Raw genomic sequence first — 20,764 nt, forward strand, 5'->3', positions numbered from 1 at the left:
TGCCGCGGCTGCCCGCGGGAGGGGAGCGGCGCAGAGCGGAGGCAGCAGAAGATCCAAGTTTGCACTCCTCGGAGCGTGAGTCGGAAGAGAACGGATCCGTATTTAATGACAGAGCGGCGCAATAACCTGCAATTAGCTGTGCTCGGCTGTGTGGGGGCGGCAGCAGCGGGGCGAGCCGAGCCGTGCCGGTGTCACTGCCCTCCCCGGGGCTGGCAGCCCCCCCGGGTGCCCTGCTGGGGGCTCTGCTGCTGCCCTGGCTGTGTCTCAGGTGTGTGTGTACAGGTGCAGTGGCAGTGCCAGCGCAGCCGGTGCTGCAGGGCAGGGCTGGCAGGGACGGGGACCCGAGGCTGGCAGGGACGGGGACCCGAGGCTGGCAGGGACGCGCAGGGCCCGCAGCACACGCCTGTCCCTCAGCCGTCCCTCTCCTCCCTGTGCCGGGCTCCGGGTGCTCGGCCCCGGCTGCCCCAAGGGCAGCGTCAACTTTAATATCTCCGCTGAGTGAAATTTCCTGGTGCGGCTTTCATGTCCGCCGGGACACTTATGAAATATCCGGCTTCTGTTTCTTTCTGAAGAAGTGGAATTTCCTATTGGGGACTTTAATCTCAGGGCTACGTGCTCAGGGCGAGCAGCGGCTGCGCGGCCCCAGCCCCGGTGCTGGCTCAGCCTCCGGCCGCCTGTGCCCCGGCTCCCGGGCCGGGCTGGGGCCGGCGCGGGGAATTCGGCTGCCTCAGGAGTTTTCCGGTGCCGCTAAGCCGTCTTTTCATGGCTGATCACCCCACCTGCCACGGGGGAAAGCCAATCCACACTGACAGCCCGCCGGCGGCTGTTTGCAGAGGGATCACACGAGGTCCCGGCCCCCCGATGAACCCCTCATGCAGAAGCGGCTGTCGGAACGCAGGCGCTCACATCTGGGGCTCCTGGAGGCTCCAGGCGCTCACCCTGGCCACTCTGGGGCCCTCAGAAGTTCCTGGGGCTCCCCAGAGAAGACCCCCAATACTGGAGCCAAGACAGCTCCGGTTTTGTTCCTCGACCAGCTCACGGCGGGTCGGTAGGGACCACCCTTCTCTCTCCCCTCACTTCATTTTGTGGCTCCACCGCCACCTCCACACCTCCCTGGGCAGTCGGAGGGGCGGTGTGGGCTGCGTGCAGAGCAGTCCTGGGACCCCCAGGAGCTCCGAAGCCGCTGGTGCCAGCCCAGGGCGCTGCCTGCCCAGAGCTGCGGTGTGGCAGCGTCACACCCTGCCCCCTCGGCCTGGGTCCGGAGTCACTGGGGGGGGACAAAAAGCCATCGACGAGGGGTGACAGAGCCTGTCCCAAGTACCGACCCTCCGCTCTGTGCTCCTAGAGGGATCCATGGCAGGGACTGGCCGTGGCAGAGCCCTCGGTCCCCGTGGCGGGGGCTGCAGGCGGGGGCACCCCCAGCGCACAGTCCGGCTCTGCCCAGGGGCTGCAGCGGGACCAGGGAGCCGTGCCTGGCCCTGTGGCCACCAGAGGAGCCTGGGGGGCCAACACTCCCACCTTGGGGCTGCGCCTCTGAGTCAGTGTCTGGGGCCAAGCCAGCTCCAGGATGGGCCCCAAGTTTGGGTTTAAGAGGTGCATCTTTAGGGGTGCATCCCCTCCCCAGGCCAGCCTGTGCATGCGGTGCCTGAGCAGAGCTGCTCCTTCCCTTTGGGCCCTCCCCCCCCGATGCCAGCAGCTGGAAATTAAGAGGATTAATTAAGGGCAGCGGCCCCCGGGAGGCTCGGGGGTCCCCCCGCACCTTTGTCAAGCAGCAGGGTCTGCAGGGAGCTGCAGGGGAGCTCTGCGGGGGTGGCAGTGTTTTGGGGAGCCCCGTGGGGCTGCAGTAGCTGATGGGGCCGGGGCAGCCCTGGGGTGGGGGCCGTGCAGCCCAGGGGTTTTGGCCGGGCCAGGCTCTATCACCTATGGAAAGAAACCTCGTTCCTGTGCTGGTGCTGGCTCTTCCCTCTCCACCCAGCCACACACCCATGAGCAAGCACCCCAGAACGCCAGCGCGCTGGCACACACTCTGCAAACGCTTCAGTGGAGGCAGGAAAGATCTGGCTGATGGAATCTTCAGTCGGAAGAAAACTGGAAAACTGGGAAAAAGAGGATGGGCACGTGAAGGGATTCCTGGGTGCTTCAGAGCATCGGTTTGTCGTGCAGGGACAGCCCCTGTGCGACCCCTGGCACCGCCAGGCTCGGCAGGACTGGGCTGGATGGGAGCACAGGGCTCTGCGGAACACACACCCCTTACCTCATCCTGGGGTTCGCTGCCCGTGTCCCTCTGGAGTGTTCATCATGTCCTTCATCTGCTGGCTGGAGATGGCCGGCTGGCAGGAACTCACCTAGAAAACCAGGGAAATGTTGGGAATACAGAGCTTTAAACAGGAATGATTCCAGGCACAGGAAAGCACAGGAGTTTTTTACAATAATTTTTTACTTTTATAATTATTCTTTACATTGATCCCAAAGAATTCTAAGCTAACTTCACTGAAACGCAAGCAAAATATTAAAAAGCATTTCAAGACCTTTTCCAAAAAGATGCATTTTCCTGCTGGAGACCTGCTGCAGATGCTGAAAGGGAAAATCCCAGAGTGATGGGACCCGCCAGGTTTTAGTGAGAAAAGATACTTCTGTATCCCCTGCGTTTGCTTTGCGGTCGGTTTATCCTGAGCCAGCATCTGGAGCTGCACAGGCACGGCTGCCCGCTGCAGCTGGAGCCGGAGCCGGGGTAGCCCCGGGGCCACCAGGGGCCAGCGTGTCAGGACGGTCGCTCGTGTCACTCGCACACCCTTATCAGTTCTCCGTCCAACAGTCAGAGAGAAGAAGCTGGGCTGGAAAAGTGATAAGGGCACGAGAGTGGCCTCAGGAGACGCTGCCCCGGAGCTGCGGGAAGCGGCCGGTGCGGTGAGGAGGGGAAGGAGGCTGGGCCGGCACCGGGAGCTTCTCCTCGCTGGGACCTCGGGGCGCCGCAGCCCAGCCCGGCCGCGCTGCCCGCTGCGAGTGCCCCGCGCCCCTGGGCTCCGTCTGCTCCAGCCCCCCGGACACTCCCCATTCACAACTTTCATAACTCAGTCCCCTCCCTGCGGGGAGGGACCGTCCCCCCGGGCCGCGGGGCTGAGCCGGCACCCGGCCGGCGGGGCGCGGGTGGGACCGGCCCGCCGCCGGATTAAGCGGAATAAATCGCGGGGGTGCAGCCGGGCGGATTCGTCTGACGCTGCAGAAAGGCACCCAGAGCCTCCACGGTCCCCAGCCCGCCCCTGCCGCCGTGCCCTGGGACCGGGGCGGGGGCTGCCCCATCCCCGAAAGGCAGGAAAAGCCCACGGCAGGGGAACGGGAACGGGAACGGGAACGGGAACGGGAAGGGGAAGGGGAACGGGAAGGGTCTGGTACCGCTGTCCCTGCTCCAGCTGATCAGAGAGGGGCCGCGGCGCCTGTGCCAGTGGTGACAGCCCGGCCTGTGGCCCAGGACAGTTCCCCCGTGTCCCCAGGTTCCCATGCTGTCCTGCACATCCCTCCTGGCTGCTTCCTCCCATCCCACGCTCCAGGAGAGCAGCTGAGCCTGGTGTGTCCCGGCCGGACATCGGCACTCCTTGGCGCACACGGGAGCCGAGGATGTGTGGGGCCGTGACCAGCCCCCTCACCAGCACCTTCACTCTGCAGTGCCCCAGCCCTCCTGCTCTCTGCCCCAGGGCAGCCGGGGCTGGGCAATCCACATCTCCACTCCCATCTCTGAGCTTGCCGTGGCGCTGGGCCCCTGGGGAATGGTCCCGAGCCACGCGTGCGGGGACCTGGGCTGGCCCAGAGATTCTCCTGGCCTGAGTCAGCGGCACACAAACCCCGGAGCTCCGGGGTGGTGCCAGGCAGGTTGTCCTGGCTCAGCTGCCCTACGGCCAGGGACTTGCTGTCCTTTTGTGGGGTTTGGCAGCAGAGATGAGAAGGGTGGAGGTGATAAAGCGAGGGTCGGTACCAGCGCCTTGTGTTCATTCAGGTGCCCCGTGTCCTCCCTGTCCTCCCAGCGTCTCCTTCCTCCTCACTCACTGCTTCCCAGGGCTCTGCCACCTTTTCCCAGGCATGGAATGAGCACAGGATGACATTTCAGGTGGAAATAGCATATTGTTTTCCGAATGAAAACATCTCTGTAGGTTCTGTTGGAGGAGAGTGAGCTGTGGGAGCTCCTTCATGCACAGGACATCAAGGCTTGTGTTGTCTGCGGGCTGTGAGTGGCTGTGGCTGCAATTCCTTCTGGGTTTGCTCCAGATTTGTTTGCTGCTCAAAGGCCAAAAGATGGTGATGGGGCCACTACAGCTGGCTCACGGTGCGGGGAGGAAGCTGCAGCCACTTGCCAGCACCGTGCTCCCTGTGTCCCCCAGGGCTGGGACTGTCCTTTGCCCCCTGAGCTGGGACCTGGCCCACCAGAGCCACCCCGTAGGGCAGGAGAGAGGGGCAGGTGATGTCCATCACGTCCCCTCTGTTTTGGGTAGTGGGAGAGAGAGGAGTACAACAAACCAGGGCAGCAGTCGAGGGCTGTCAGAGCCTGCCGTGGTGCAAGGGGTCCGTGTCCAACAGGTACCCCCTGCCCAAACACCCCCTGCTTAATCCAGGCCGTGGCCACAGCCCTTCTCCCCGCAGCAGTGATGAGACTCAGGCAGTTTCGGGAAAAGCCGGTGTTGCAGGGAGCAGGCAGCCGCAGTCCTGCAGCATTGCTGGCGGCTCTCAGGGCGCTGCCACCTGCCCCAGCAGCGCTGGGTCCCTCCGTGCGCGCTGGGAACCGCAGCAGCCAGACAGGGCCTGCGGGGCTGGCTGCGGCCAGAGCCAAGGCTTTGATCTCCCTGAGCGGCCACTGGGCAAGCACAAAACCCCAGCACAGAGCCAGGTCCCGTGTTGCTTTTGGTGATTATGTAGCTGAGCAGCTCCCGGGATGTGAACATTGGATCCAGAGTAAACAAGGCTCGCTCCCGAAACGGGAGCTTGGCACAGGCTGCCCGTTCCCGTGATGGCAGAGGGGCTGCTGTCCCCAAAGCAGGCAGCAGTGGGGCCGGGGGCCGAGCAGGTATCTCATCATCATCATCATCTCATCACTCGCATCTGATATCCCATCAGGTCCCAGAGCTGCAGGCTACGGCTGTCCCGGCACGTCCTGGCTCTGTGGGAGTCACGAGGGGCTGCTCCCCTGCTTTATTTGTGCTGCCTGTGCCCCCCACGCCACCCCTGTGTTATTAAAGAGTGAGAGCTCTCCCTCTGCCACTGCAGAGCGGGGGGGCCTGGCCGGGGAATCCCCCTGAGGTGGGAGGAAATTGCAAATACCTCCCAACGCATCCCTCTGCCGGCGCTCGCCGCTCAGAGCGGCCGCACGGGACCCCTGGGGGGATGGAGGGCCCCGGCGCGTCCCCCCTGCCCCACGGACGGCAGCAGCCTCGTGTCCCTCGGGGTGATGTGCCAGGACTGGCAGCGGGCTGAGCTTCCCCAGACTCCAGGGCTTGGGAGGCAGCTGAAGGAACAGCTCGTCCCAGCCCCCCGACACGGGCAGGATCTGACCCGAACCTTCCACCAGAGCAGCTGGCTCCAAACCCCGTCCGACCCGGCCTTAAACCCTGCCCGGGAAGGGGCAGCCGCAGCTTCTCCCGGCGAGGCTCCGGGCGCGGGTGGCCGTGGTGGCGCTGGGGCTGCTGCACTGCTCCCCGCAGCCACTGGATGTCACCTGCAAAATGGGCTGTGGTGGCTCGGAGCTGGCACTGTCCTGGCGCTGTCCTGGCGCTGTCCTGGCGCTGTCCTGGTACTGCTCTGGCACTGCTCTGGCACTGCTCAGCCCTGGCACTGTCCTGGCACTGCTGTGGCACTGTCCTGGCACTGCTCTGGCGCTGCTCAGCCCTGGCACTGTCCTGGCACTGTCCTGACACTGCTCTGGCACTGCTCAGCCCTGGCACTGTCCTGGCACTGTCCTGGCGCTGTCCTGGCGCTGTCCTGGCACTGCTCAGCCCTGGCACTGTCCTGGCACTGTCCTGGCACTGTCCTGGCACTGTCCTGGCACTGCTCGGCACTGGCCCCACACAGCTCTGACCCTGCACATCTCAGCTCTGCTCCCGCTGCTTTGGTCCCGCACTCACTTCGCGAGGCTGGGCTGGTCCTGGCTCGGAATTGTCTCTCCGTTCCCACTGACACATTTCCCATTTCATTTCCCAGCTGGGGCCTGAGGGGGCAGAGCTCACCCACCCCCAATCCCAAACTTGCTTTATCCAAGCACAACCGAGGCAGAAAATCCTGCCCTGCCGGGTTCCCAGCAGGAACAAGGCTCGGGATGAGGAGGAGGATGAGGCTGGGGATGGGGATGGGGATGGGGATGGGGATGGGGATGAGGATGAGGAGGAGGATGAGGGTGAGGATGAGGATGAGGATGAGGTTGGGGATGAGGATGAGGATGAGGATGAGGGTGAGGATGAGGATGAGGATGAGGTTGGGGATGAGGATGAGGAGGAGGATGAGGGTGAGGATGAGGATGAGGATGAGGATGAGGATGAGGATGAGGATGAGGATGAGGTTGGGGATGAGGATGAGGATGAGGATGAGGATGAGGTTGGGGATGAGGATGGGGATGAGGATGAGGATGAGGATGAGGATGAGGATGAGGATGAGGTTGGGGATGAGGATGAGGATGAGGATGAGGGTGAGGATGACGTTGGGGATGAGGTTGGGGATGAGGATGAGGATGAGGATGAGGGTGAGGATGACGTTGGGGATGAGGTTGGGGATGAGGATGAGGATGGGACTGTGTTCAGGTTGAGGCTGATGTTCAGAGTTGGTGCTGGCAGAGCACAGAGGGGCAGCGGTGGCAGCACAGCAGCGGCACCGGGAGCCGGCTCTGCGGGCACGGGGAGCCCCTGGCCCGGCTCCTGCAGCACGAACTGCGAGGGAGGGAATGGAGCTGGTACCAGGATCCCTGGTGAGACAGGGCCGGCGCTGGGCCGTTGCTGTGTGTGATGAGATGCAGGTGGAGCCAGAGCCAAGCGCTGCAGCGGAAAGTGCTGGGATTTGGGAAAACATGTTTTTTCCATAACCTCCTACTCAGCTGTTGCAGGAGGAGGGTGAGGAGCTGCAGTGTGCCCGACTGCCCCTCTCCCCAGACAGCCTGAGCATCGTGACTGCAGAGGGGTCGGCTCCGGGAACATCCAGGGAAGAAGAAATCCGGGGCTGTGTGTTCAGAGCCCAGTCCCGGCTCTCAGAGCCCAGTCCCTGCACTCCCAGCCCCCTGCCCTGCACTCCCAGCCCCCTGCCCTGTGCCTGCAGCCCCCTCCCAGCACAGCCCAGGGCTCCCTGCCCCAGGCAGGTGGCACCGGCACCAGCCCAGCCTCCCCTGACGTGAGTGCCAGGGCATCCTCTGTTTTCTGGGCTTTCCAGAAGAATGCAAATCGAATAAAGGATCAAAGGTCAGTGAGCAGGCGAGCAGAGTATTTCTGGAAAGGCCGGGAGCGGCGATTGCTCACAGCCTGGCGCACATGGCCGCTCTGGCTGGGCACGGCTGCGATGGCAGGGCCAGGGTGACAGCCCAGGGTCTGCCCCACACCGGGGATGGCAGCCTGACCCCAGAGGACAGTGCCTGTGGGGACAGCCCTGGCTCACACTGGGGTCAGGCCTGGCCTAGGGTGGGCATTCAGAAAGCGAGGTACGATCTGCTGGAGCAAGACTGGGTGAAAACACGGAGCTGCTCCAGGGCTGGAGCCCCTCTGGAGCCGGGCTGGGAGAGCTGGGGGGGCTCACCTGGAGAGGAGAAGGATCCAGGGAGAGCTCAGAGCCCCTTCCAGGGCCTGAAGGGGCTCCAGGAGAGCTGGAGAGGGACTGGGACAAGGGATGGAGGGACAGGACACAGGGAATGGCTCCCAGTGCCAGAGGGCAGGGCTGGGTGGGATTTTGGGCAGGAATTGTTCCCTGGCAGGGTGGGCAGGCCCTGGCACAGGTTTCCAGAGCAGCTGGGGCTGCCCCTGGACCCCCAACAGTGTTCCAGGCCAGGTAGGACGGGGCTTGGAGCAGCCTGAGACAGTGGGAGGTGTCAGGGGTGGGACAGAGGGGTTTGTGAGATCTCTTCCAACCCAAACCATTCTGGAATTCTGTGATATGACAACTGTTTTCTGCTCTCCTGAGAGCTCAGTGTCTCTACCAGGCAGAGCCAGGGCACAGCTGTGCTGCAGGTGTCTGAGTGAGCACTCCCTGCACTTTTCTAATTACAAACTGAACAGAAGTCTAATATTCCATAGGATAAAAGAATATCTTGACAACGGACCGGCACCATGAGAAGCTGGTGCAGCCAGAGGGTCCCTCTGTAACTCCAGCGCTGGGCTTGGCCAGTGACACACTGCAGGTGACCGTGAGAGCAGCCCTGTCCCCAATACTGTCCCCATCCCTGTCCCATCCCTGTCCCCATCCCTGTCCCCAATACTGTCCCCATCCCTGTCCCCATCCCTGTCCCCACCCCTGTCCCCATCCCTGTCCCCAATACTGTCCCCATCCCTGTCCCCAGCCCTGTCCCCACCCCTGTCCCCATCCCTGTCCCCACCCCTGTCCCCATCCCTGTCCCCATCCCTGTCCCCATCCCTGTCCCATCCTTGTCCCATCCCTGTCCCATCCCTGTCCCCCAGGCTCCAGGGACTCCGGCTGCACGTGGGCTCAGCCCATGGATCTCCTCCGCAGCTTCGGAGGGGGATGGGCTCCTCCTCTTTCCTCATTCCCATTTATTTTTGGCTCCCAAGTTGTCATAAATGATTTGAGCTCAACAGTTTTTAAAATTTGAACTCCAAACAGCTATTTAAAGCCTTGACAGGATGCAAGAGTGTATTAGGAGGTTATTTTTAGAGCCTGTCTCAGGGTGAGAGGCTCACTCAGCATGGCTCGGTCCCCGGTGAGGGACGGAGACCAGCACGGGAACCGCGCTGAGCACCGTGGGGCTGCCAGGGGCGATGTCCTGGGGAGCAGCAGGAGCCAGGCAGGCACACAGTGCCCAGGCACGGCTGCTTGGGATCGAGCACTGCAAAGCAAAATGGGTTGGATTGGAAAGGACTTTGAATGTGCGGGTCCTCAAAGCTCTTGTGGTTAATATAGCAGTTAATTACATGTTGAACATTTTAAAACTTCTGTTGATTAGAAGCTGATGTTACTCTGTACCAGGGCTTCAGGATGGAGGAATCTTCCCAAGGAACACCATCTCTCCATGCACTGTTCCATTCTGACCTTGTGCACGTGGACTCTCCTCCCAGTGTGCACCAGTTCTGCTGGCCTAACACTTTATTTTATTTTATTTTATTTTATTTTATTTTATTTTATTTTATTTTATTTTATTTTATTTTATTTTATTTTATTTTATTTTATTTTATTTTATTTTATTTTATTTTATTTTATTTTATTTTATTTTATTTTATTTTATTTTATTTTATTTTATTTTATTTTATTTTATTTTATTTTATTTTATTTTATTTTTTATTTTATCCTGACTATTGTTCTGATCTGGGATAATTTTTTGGCCTGCACTTAATTAGTCATAATTCAGAGGTTTTCATAAGTCACACACTGCACATGCTGAAGTGCTAATGAGGCATTTCCATGCTGAATCACCAACTAATGATTTACCACGATGATTTTGTTATTAAATCCGCAACCCCTGGCTCTGCTGAGCAGCGCTGGGAGACGCCTGTTTGCTAATACACGGAGACAGTGGAATGCAAGCAGAAAATATTATGAACTCATCATCAGAGCGCTGACATATTGATGTGGCACCTGCAGCTGCCCGCAGGGGTTCCAAAAGCCGCCGGGGAAGCGGCCTGACAGCTCGGTTATCCGCAGAGCCAGGCTGCTTGTTTAACACCCACGGGCCACGGGGAAACCACGGGCACCCATCCCAGCCCGAGCGGGGAAACGCTGGGCCCGGCACCACCCACCCCCAGCACCGGGAGGCACGGGGGAAACTGAGCCCCGCGTGGTACCCAAGGACATCCCGGTGCCCTGGAACGTCCTGGTCCTGAGAGCATTTCCCGGTCCTGAGAGCATTTCCCGGTCCTGAGAGCATTTCCCGGCACTGAGAGCATTTCCTGGTTCTGAGAGCATTTCCCGGTCCTGAGAGCATTTCCCGGTTCTGAGAGCATTTCCCGGTCCTGAGAGCATTTCCCGGTCCTGAGAGCATTTCCCGGTACTGAGAACATTTCCCGGTCCTGAGAGCATTTCCCGGTTCTGAGAGCATTTCCCGGTCCTGAGAGCATTTCCCGGTCCCTGAGGACACCCCGGTACCCCGGTGGGTCCCACCTGGCTGAGGGGATGCCGGTGAACGCTCCCAGCAGGTTCTGGCCTGCTCCAGGGTACACGGTGCATCACAGAGGTGATGGGGCAAGGGCTGGGGCTCTGGCAGGGGATGGCATGGGATGGGATGGGATGGGATCAGTGGGATGGGATGGGATGGGATGGGATCCATGGGATGGGATGGGATGGGATCCATGGGATGGGATGGGATGGGATCCATGGGATGGGATGGGATCAGTGGGATGGGATGGGATGGGATGGGATGGGATGGGATCCATGGGATGGGATGGGATGGGATCCATGGGATGGGATGGGATGGGATGGGATGGGATGGGATGGGATCAGTGGGATGGGATGGGATGGGATGGGATCCATGGGATGGGATGGGATGGGATGGGATGGGATGGGATGGGATGGGATGGGATGGGATGGGATGGGATGGGATGGGATGGGATGGCATGGGATGGGATGGCATGGGATGGGATGGCATGGCATGGCATGGCATGGCATGGCATGGCATGGCATGGCATGGCATGGCATGGCATGGGATGGCATGGGATGGCATGGCATGGCATGGCATGGCATGGCATGGCATGGCATGGGATAAGGGCCGGGGGCTCAGGCAGGGGGGTGGGATGGGAAGAGAGCTCCCGGTGCCGCGGGGATGCTGCTGCCCCCCTGGTGTGCCGGGTGAGCCGCGTTTCCCGGTGCCGCCGTGCAGGAGCAGCATCCCGGCCGCTGTTCCCCGCTGGCAGCAGCACAGCCGCGGTGCCGCTCCAGCCTTTCTCTCCTCCCTGCTGCGGCTGCTCCTCCCGCGGGCTGGGGCTGAGCGCTGCTCCCGGGAGCCAGAACCGTCCCGCAGGCTGCGGCACGGCCCCGCTCCCGCTGCCCTGGGAAGGTGAGCGAGCTGCCATCCTGAACCCATCCGCACACCGCAGCCCAGCGGCTCCTGCTTGTGGAAACATCTCCACGGGGGACCGGGGAAGTGATGCATTTAGAGGGATTCTAGCAAGAAATTGCAAAAATGCCTCCCTGGGGCCGAGGTAAAGGGTTGTTAGTGGTGGTGTTTATTCATGAGCAGAGCCAGCCGGGGAAGGATGAATCTTGGAATTGCTCTGGGAGCAGAGAGGGGAGGTGCATCCATTGTCTGCCTGCTCCACCTGCACTGACAGTTCCACGGCGGGGGGGAGAGCAGCTCCCATCCCAAGGGGCTGAGGAGGGTGTGAGGGCTGGGACCAGCCAGATATTTTGGTTGCTGCAAGAATCCGTGTGTGCCAGGGAAGATTCTGATGAAAGAACCATTTGAGAATCAGCTGATCTAGGTGGTGAGGGAGTATTTTGTGGTCAGTAGTGCTCTGTTTTTGGGCAAAAGGGCAAAAAAAGTGACAGAGCCCTGTCATTGTCCCTGGCCTTCGCACAAAGTGGCTCTGCAGGTGAATAAATCTCTGAATCCCAGAATAGTTTGGGCTGGAAAGGACCTTGAAGCTCATTTCATCCCACCCCTGCCATGGCAGGGACACCTTCCACCATCCCAGGCTGCTCCCAGCCCGGTCCAGCGTGGCCTGGGACATCCCAGGGATCCAGGGGAGGCCCCAGCTGCTCTGGGCACCTGTGCCAGGGCTGCTCACCCTCCTAGGGAACAATTCCTTCTCAAAAGCCCATCTAACGCTGCCCTCTGGCAGAGTGAAGCCATTCCCCCTTGTCCTGGTATTCCCGGTTCTTGTGGAAAGTCTCCCTGCAGCTCTCCTGTACTTTCCCAGTCCATGGATGTTTGGAGAGCAGTGGCTGTGCCCTGAACCGCTCTCCTCCTGCCTTGGCACCTCCAGCTCTATCTTCACCTCCTGTTTTGGGAGAGCTCTGTCCCTCCTCCTGCTGTGGTCCTGGGACTGGGGCAGCTCCCAGACCTGTGACTGCCTGCCAAAGCCGGCCGCTGTCCCCATGGCTGCTGCAGCGGCTTTGCTGGGACCCCGAGCGTCGTGGTGACGTTGGTGGCACCGTGAGCAGGGCAGTGGTTTTGGGGTGTCCCCCACGCTGCACCAGCCCCGGGCTGCATTAACCCTTTCCCACAGCCGCGGCGGGGCGGCGTGTGCGGAGAGCACGGCAGGAATCACAGAAATGCAGAACGAGATGCGATGTGACAGCCCGTGTTCCTGGGAACATCCATGTAATCTGCAGCAGAATGTGCTCAGCCGGCTGGAAGCAGGCAGCGCTCGGTGCCGGGCGGGAGCGGCCCCGGGCCCCCGGAGGCGGCGGGCGCGGGCCCTGCGCGGTGCCCGGCTGCCCTCCCGCGTCCGCCGCTCCCCGCTCCGAGCCCCCAGAGGCCGCTGGGGCACTGCGGGGCTCAACCCAGAGCGCACCACCCGGGGGCTCTGCCCGCGGGGGCTGCCCCCGGTGCCCTGCAGAGACCGAAGGGTCCCGGGCCAGCCCAGCCTGCGCCGCAGGGCGGGTGGGCGCTGATGGATGGACCCACCGGGCTCATCTGGGTCAGGGCTTCCCATCTCCAGCGCCGGGGAGTGGGCTGCAGGGGGCTGGCAGTGAGACAAGCAGCTCTGCCTGCAGGGCTGGGCTGCCAGGGACTGCTCCAAAGTGTCACCGCACTCCTCGGCCTGTGATCCTGTCAGATCAGGGACAATCCTGGCCTGGCAGCCTGGGCACTGTCCCAGCAGAATTGCTCAGGGTTTGGCTGCAGTCCTTGTTCAGACACATGGCAAGAGTTTTCATCCACGACAGAGCAGCTGCCCCTGGATCCCTGGAATGTCCCAGGCCAGGTTGGACGGGGCTGGGAGCAGCCTGGGACAGTGGGAGGTGTCCCTGTTGTGGCGGGGGTGGCACTGGATGGGCTTTGTGGTCCCTCCAACCCACACCAGTCTGGGCTTGGATGGAACTTCTCAAGCAGTAGTGCTGGAACCTGGGGGTGGAAAGGCTGGGGGCAGCTGAAGGAGAAAAGCCGTTCCTGGCCCCTCCAGGCTGCTGGGGAAGGGAACACGATGAGGCCTCGGTGTCTCCTGTGCCAGCACTCGGGAGAGAAGGACGTGCAGAGCAGTGGGGAAGTGGACGCGAGTCGCCATGGCAACCGGGATGGAAACATCATCAAAGTGTGTCAAACGAGGGGAATTACAAAAAATAGAAACCCAGCGTGGTGTGGGCAAACACTGCAGCTTCAAGGGGCTGCTCCTGACAGCCCCTGGGCAGCCTCCCCGTGCTGTGGTGCTGGTGCCAGCACCTGCTCCAAGCCGTGCTGTCACCTGGGGCATCTCCAGCGCATCCACGAGTGGATCCCGGTCCCTCTGGATGAGCCGGGCAGCCACCGGCTCCTCAGGGGGACACGAGCCCCACGTTTCAGCTGCAGTGAGGGTACGGCTGGGCACAGACACGTCGGGCACCTCAGATGGCACCGTTACAACACCGTTTACAACGTTACCACAACCAATTAATTTGTAATAATAAGCCTTGCGCTTGTTTCCAGCTGTTTGGGGTTTTTTTTAAGTAAATGAATTTGTAAACAATTCGTGCTATTTTATCTGTCACTTATGCTCCCAGGATTTGTAATTTTAACGCATGACATCAGTTAATCACAATTTTCTTTCAGCAAAAGTTTTAATTAAAACCTCTTTCGCTTTTTTTGGCTCATTCAGCGCTGTCACTGAGGGCTGCAGATGAGATCACGGGCTGGCGCTTGTTGTCGCTGCTGTTTTATATTCACCGCTGACGTTGGGAGGTGGGGAGGGGCAGGGATGGAGCAGGAGCCCCCTGGGGCTGCCCAGCCGGGACTGCGGGACCCAGGGATGGCACCGGGGCTGGAGCATCCCTGCGAGGAGTCTGAGCGTTCGGGCACTGCCACCCGCAGCCGCTGGGAAGAGCCTTTGCCCGCAGCTGGGTTTGCAGCTGATTGCTGAGCCAGGAGCGATGCTCGCTCCGCAGTGACCCTGCCCCGGCTGCGGGAATTCGGTGCGAGCGCTGGAGCACGAGCGGCTTTGTCAAATCATGAGCTGTAATTGCCTGAACTTCACGGCCGACATCACACGCTGCTCGTTACAGACACGGCTCCCGATTCCCAAATCCATTCCCAAAACAAACAGCTCCGACACCTGATCTGCTGCTCGGATCCCCGGTGCTCCGTGCTCTGACAGCTCGCTAACGAGCTCCCGCAGCAGCCAGAGCCGGGATGGGCTCTGACAGCGCTGCTGAATCCGCAGTGCTGCCGGGATCACAGCTCGGATCCAAACCCGGCCCCAGAGGGGATATCCAAACCCGGCCCCAGCTCGGATCCAAACCCGGCCCCAGAGGGGATCCAAACCCGGCCCCAGCTCGGATCCAAACCCGGTCCCAGCTCGGATCCAAACCCGGCCCCAGCTCGGATCCAAACCCGGTCCCAGCTCGGATCCAAACCCGGCCCCAGAGGGGATCCAAACCCGGCCCCAGCTCGGATCCAAACCCGGTCCCAGCTCGGATCCAAACCCGGTCCCAGCTCGGATCCAAACCCGGCCCCAGCCCGGATCCAAACCCGGCCCCAGAGGGGATCCAAACCCGGTCCCAGCTCGGATCCAAACCCGGTCCCAGCCCGGATCCGCGGCAGCCCGAGGGTGACGGGACAAGCCCCAGGAGCTGCGCATCAGCTTCGGTTCCCTCCAGCCCACCCTGGAGCGAATGTGTGTCCTGGCACCTTCCCGCTGCTCCTTCCCGGGGCACGGCCGGGGGTCCCAGGGTGGGGAGGCACCCCTGAGCCCCCAGCCCCCGCTGCCGGCTGGGCTGAGCCTGCAGCAGCTGTGCCCGCAGATCCGGCCCCTTGTCCGGCCATGGGAGCGGGTCATCCTGCCCTGGCCCTCCCTGCACCTTCAGGGCTCTCTCTGCTCCTGCCACCCCCTGCCGCTAACGCTGCCCTTGCTCCGGCCTTACTTTTCCACTGGATATTTAACTTGCTTCGTTCTTGGCAGATTAATTCGCTGATTTGATTTTTGTTTTTTGAATCTCCCTTTTTTTTTTTTTTTAAAACTGCGTTTTAGTTAGCCAAAGTGCAGCGATGCTGAGGTCACATTTACACCTCCCCCAGCCCTGTGCCCGACCTGCTGCTCTGCTGATTGTGTGCACACCCAGGGATGGGTCCAACGGGTGCCATTTGGCATCCAGAACACTTTAAACTTGGAAAATGGGAAAAAATCAGGCGATGACAAGCGTATTTATTTGTGCAGCCGACGCTGCCAACAGCTGGGGTTTAAAGGCGTATTTTTGCCATTTACTGAAGTCAGTTGGAACAGAGAGACCGAATCCAAGGCGGTGACACCTCCGTCAGCTTGGAAGGGCTCCTTCAGCTGCAGCAAAGCTCAGCAGGTTTGACATTTGAAACTCCCTCATTCCACTGCCAGGCAAAACCGAGGGCCTTTGCACTGTATTTTTCCTGCTGTTCCACAGTGCAAGGATTCCTGCTTTTTCTGGTTTCACACTATTATGAACACACCAGCTCAGGAAAAAAAATAAAATTCTGCTGTAATGATAAAATTGGCTTTGGAATAGCAGAAATCTGGCTTGTCCATGTGGCGCCAGGCTCTGGGGAGCTCTTGGATACGGGGCTGCAGTCATTGTGTCACCGTTCTGAACACAAAAACCCCGGGAAAGTGAGATTTTAAGGATTGTTTGATGTTCGGCTTTTCAGGATTGATTCTTAAACTAAACAACAATCCCTGAGGTGCTGCCACAAGCAGGAAGAAACTCTCCCCTGTACATGCTCCCCTTCTGTGCTGCTCCTGCTCCCCAGAACCCGCTGCTGGAGGGGATGGAGGTTTGTCCCCTCCCTTCAGAGCCAGGGCCGGGACACTCGCTCCCCCGAGCCCTTCCTGCAGGCTCAGAACCCGCCTCAGGGTTCAGCCTGGGACAGCGGGAGCGAGGCAGGAAGGATGCAGTGGGGGAGGAATGCAGGGATGTAGGAGGGGTGCAGCAGGAGGGGTGCAGCAGGAGGGATGCAGTGGGAAGGGTGCAGCGGGAGGGATGCAGCAGGAGGGATGCAGCAGGAGGGATGCAGCAGGAGGGGTGCAGTGGGAGGGATGCAGTGGGAGGGAGAGATGCAGAAGGGCTGTGGGAGGGTGCAGCAGGGAGGATGCAGCAGGAGGGATGCAGCAGGAGGGGTGCAGTGGGAGGGATGCAGTGGGAGGGAGGGATGCAGCGGGAGGGATGCAGCAGGGAGGATGCAGCAGGAGGGATGCAGCAGGAGAGGTGCAGCCCAGGGTGTGCAGTGGGGCCTGGGACATGTTTGGGGGCAGGTGATGCTGCTGCACAGGCAGCACCTGGGCCAGGAGCTGGGCACTCCTGGGGAATCTCTTGCTCCAGCTGTGCACGGAAGAGGATCAGGAACACGAGTGGATTCCTCCCGGAGGTGATCTCCGGTGCAGCTGCCCAGGACACTCATGCTGGGCTCGTCCCATGTGCTGGGGCAGCTGGAATGCGCTCCCGGGTGATGCCGGCCCCGCCCTGAGCCGATCCCCCGGTGGCAGCCGCTGCTGCCCCGTTTGGGTTCTGTCGGAGGGAAACGGGTCACTGCAGCTCCCGGGTTACATAAACACCGGTGGGGTGAGCCAGGTTGTGCAAGAGCCTGGCTCGTCTGAACGTGCGTCATGGTTTGGGGAATCATGAAGGCAGGGACCTGGAAACAGGTCAGTTTAGGTGAGATATGAGGAAGAAATTCTTCCCAGTGAGGTTGGTGAGACATTGGTACAGGTTGGCCCCATCCCAGAATCGCTCAAAGCCAGGCTGGATGGGACTTGGAGCAACCTGGCACAGCAGAAAGTGTCGGTGCCCATGGCAGGGGTGGAGTGAGATGGGCAGCAAGGACACAAAGCGTTCTGTGCTTCTATGAAACAAAGCTGCCCGGTAGCAGGAGGCACAGGAAAGCTTCCTTTAGCAGGGAATGGCAAACCTGGAGTCACTGGGGACGCTGAGGAGAGCTAGCAGAGCTCTGTGTGTGGGAGAAGTGCGGCCAAGCTGGGGGAGGGTCTGGCCTGAGGAGGGAAAGCAGGTCTGGCTTTGTGTGCTGTGCCCAGGGAAGGATGCCCGAGAGCAGGAGGGGTCCCAGGACAGACCCACGGGATCCTGCAGCCCATCCCTGCAGGGATGGAGTGGGGCTCCAGAGAGAGAGGACAGAGGCAGGGAGGGGGGGAATGCCACTGGCTCTTGGATTTGAGCAGCTCTGCTCTCGCGGAGCCGCATTTTGCTGTCGCGAGTGCTAACTAGGTCAGGCAGGACGAGCCGTACCTGTCCCTGCGGCCCGGGCCCGGCCCCGGAGCTGTCCCGGCACGGTACCGGAGCTGTCCCGGCACGGCGCTGCCGCCGGGCACGGCCGAGGGCGGCCCCGGTGACCCCAGCGAGCCGCAGCAGCCGCCGGGCAGCGCTGCCCGAGGGTCCCGACCGTGCCGGAGCTGCTCGAGCCGTGCGGCAAAACCCTCGGGGAGCCCCCGGCAAAACCTCCGGGGCCGTGGCCGGTGCGGAGCGAGCAGAGCCCCTCCAGCCTCCTCCTCCTCCCAGGGCTGAGCAATGCTCTTGCTAAAAACGGGGATTCTGCTGTTTTAAATACCGGGATGATTCAGTGTCTGCTCAGGCAGACGCCAGGCAACGAGGATGTTGTTCTTCAAGCCTTATTTTAGGGGGAAGGAACCTCTTCCTTGTGTGCTGAGGGTCCCCAGCGATGTGGCGAGATGGAAAAGCCCGGGACACGGGGCAGGGTCCGGTGGCTCCCGGGAGCCGGGACCGCGAGGAGCAGCTCCCCAGGAGGGGAGAACGTGCTGACCCCTGCGGCAGGATAGCCTCTCCGAACCTTCTTTGGCAATGCCCTGCAAAGCCTCCGCTGTCCCTGCAGCTCCGACAGCTTCTGCAGCTGGCTCTTCCCCCCCAAATTTTCATCGCCTTGCTGCCCTTCCTTGCCCTGTGTCTCCAGCACATCCTCCCTCCCCACGGTGGGGAGGTGAAGGTGCTGGGGTGCCCCAGCCCTGGTCCCTGACCCCCTGCTCTCTGCCCTGGGGTGAAACCCTCCCTCCAGCTGCTGCCAGAGCTCTTACAAGGATAATGTCACCGGGAGCAGTAGGCTTCAGTAGAAAATTCCCTCTTTCAGATGTGATTGATTTGGATTCCCCCCAGTCCTGGTTTCCAGGCACCAACGGCTGCTGGAAACGCTCTCCTGGTGACAGAAAATCCATGGGAAAGCAGGCAGCCTGATGAAGTATTCATGGGGATTTTTATCACTGGTTTTTACCCGCTGCAGGAAAGTCAGCTTTATTTTTAGTGAATGATGGATCCAGCAGTAACACAGGAAAAATATTCCATCTCCCTTCGAGCTGCATGGGAGGCATTGGAGAGGGCCCGTGCTTGGGAATGGGAACTGAACAGACTCCTCAGTGTTTCCTGGCTAATTCTGGGCTCATTAGAAGCCCTGAACGAGGCTGAGACTGATCCTCTGCTGCCCCAAGTGCTGCAGCCCGTGGCTGGTGAGCCTCCAGTGATTCCCACGGCCAGAGTTCCCATTGGCTCCCTAATCCCCAACCTGCCTCTGTCCCTGAGAGCAGGGGGATGAATCACAGCTGATTAATTTGCCTTATCCAGAAGAATCTCCCTGAATTAGCAAATGTTTTGTTTTATTTGCTTCTGTAATGGACAGGAAGGAATCCCTCAGTGCCCGGCAGCCGTGGCTGTGCCAGCCCTGCCGGTGTGACCCCAGGAGTCCCTGATGAGACACTCACATCTGCCTTCAAATGATCTTCAAACATATTTCTGAGCCAGCCGAGCTCGGCCGCTGCCTCTCTGGGGTTCTGCCACTGCCTTTTCCCCACGGGCACTGCCGAGATGTGCTCTGTCAGCAGCGGATGCTTAATCTGTTTAAAAATAAATCCACGGCTCTCCTGTGACCGATGGGGATCTGTTAAATCCCACTGTAACGTGGAACCCGGCCACGGCTGCCAGACTTCAGCACTTCCTTCCCGCTGGGCTCCAGGGGAGGGCTTGGGTCTCTGTGCTGTGGTCTGGGGCAGCCCTGGAGCTCACGTTCCCTGCCCGTGTTCCCATTTACTGCCACAGCACAGGGCCAGAGCTGGGGCCTCGCTCGGACAGGGGTGAGCTGTCCGTGTGTCCGAGGGATGTGTCCGGCCGTGCTCCCCCCGTGCCCTTGGGGCAGATAATCCCCGTGCCCTGTGCCAGCTCCTGCTGGCAGCGCCCGTGGAGCTCCTGTCCTGCAGCACACGGGGCAAGAGCTGCTGTAGGGAGGGAGCTGCGTGCTGCCCTCCTGCGACACCGGGCAGTGCCAGCTGCAGCCAGGAACCGCTCCAGCCCCAGCACAGGTCCTGTGCCTTCTGCAGCTCCTTGAGCCATCACCTCATGCAGGTACCCGGGTGCTCTGCTGGCTTCCCAGCTGGCTGGCAGAGAGACAGGGAGAAAGGGTTTCTTGGTGACAGTAAGGAACGAGTCAGTTCCAGAGGTTTGGATATTATATCCCTAATTAGCGATAGATTTTGGTGTGCAGGAACCCAGCAGAGCTCTTCCCAGGAGTGCTGGCAGCAACTGCAGCACTGGCCCTGCTCCTGCAGCTAATCCTGCTGGCCCTGGGGATTACCTGGCTGCACACAGTGTGTCCAGCCCCAGGACACATTGTCCAGGGTGACCCAGCCGTGCCAGCAGCACCCTCCACTCGGCCATGCACACCCATCCCGGAGCCAGGTGATACAGTCCGACACGGGGGATGGCTGTACCTGCTGGCACCTCGTACCTGTAGGGACAGGAAACAGCTTTAAAATCCCAAAGCCTCGGCAGCCAGGGGGGCTCGGTGCTGTTCTGTCAGGTGACAGATCCCACGTGTCACAGCAGGGACCTCGGCCTGTAGAGTGCAGCATCACACGGTTAGAGAGCAGCCTCTTGGCTACAATGCCTTCTGAGGGCTTGTAAAACACAGCAGCGCCTAAAAATACCTGCTTGCCAAATCCCTGCTGCGGGTGGCTGTGCTACTGGCGTGGTCCAGAGAGGGATGCTCTGGACACAGCACCTGCCCTGGTGGAGCTCCTGCCCCTGTCCGTGCTCCCTGTGCCCTGTCCGTGCTCCCATAGCTCCAGCCCCAGCCCCGGTCCAGCTGCTGGTGTCTGCTCTCCTTGGAGATGGTGATGACCCACAGCAGGCTGTGGGTGTCCTCCTGCAGCCCTGGGGACACTGCCTGGGGTGGTGGGCCCGGGGAGCTGCACAGGGGGTGCTCGGTGTCCTTGCCCTCTGCCCATCACAGAGCGGTGATCGATGGCTGCTGTCCGTGCCCGGCTGCCAGGGGCTGTGTCACTGTCCCAGCGTGGCACAGGGACAGCCCAGACCTGTCAGAGCCCCCAGGACACGCTGTCCCCATGGGAAGGGAGCTGCCCTGAGGCAGGCAGGGGTCACCTCGGTGCCATGGCAAGGAAGGTGTGACACCCTCGGTGCTGCTCTTGCTGTCCCACGGCCCTCCAGGGTGAAGGACCCCAGCAAACCCTGCCTT

The sequence above is a fragment of the Cyanistes caeruleus genome, chromosome 13, assembly GCF_971803275.1.
Source record: "Cyanistes caeruleus chromosome 13, bCyaCae1.hap1.1, whole genome shotgun sequence".
Classification (NCBI taxonomy): domain Eukaryota; kingdom Metazoa; phylum Chordata; class Aves; order Passeriformes; family Paridae; genus Cyanistes; species Cyanistes caeruleus.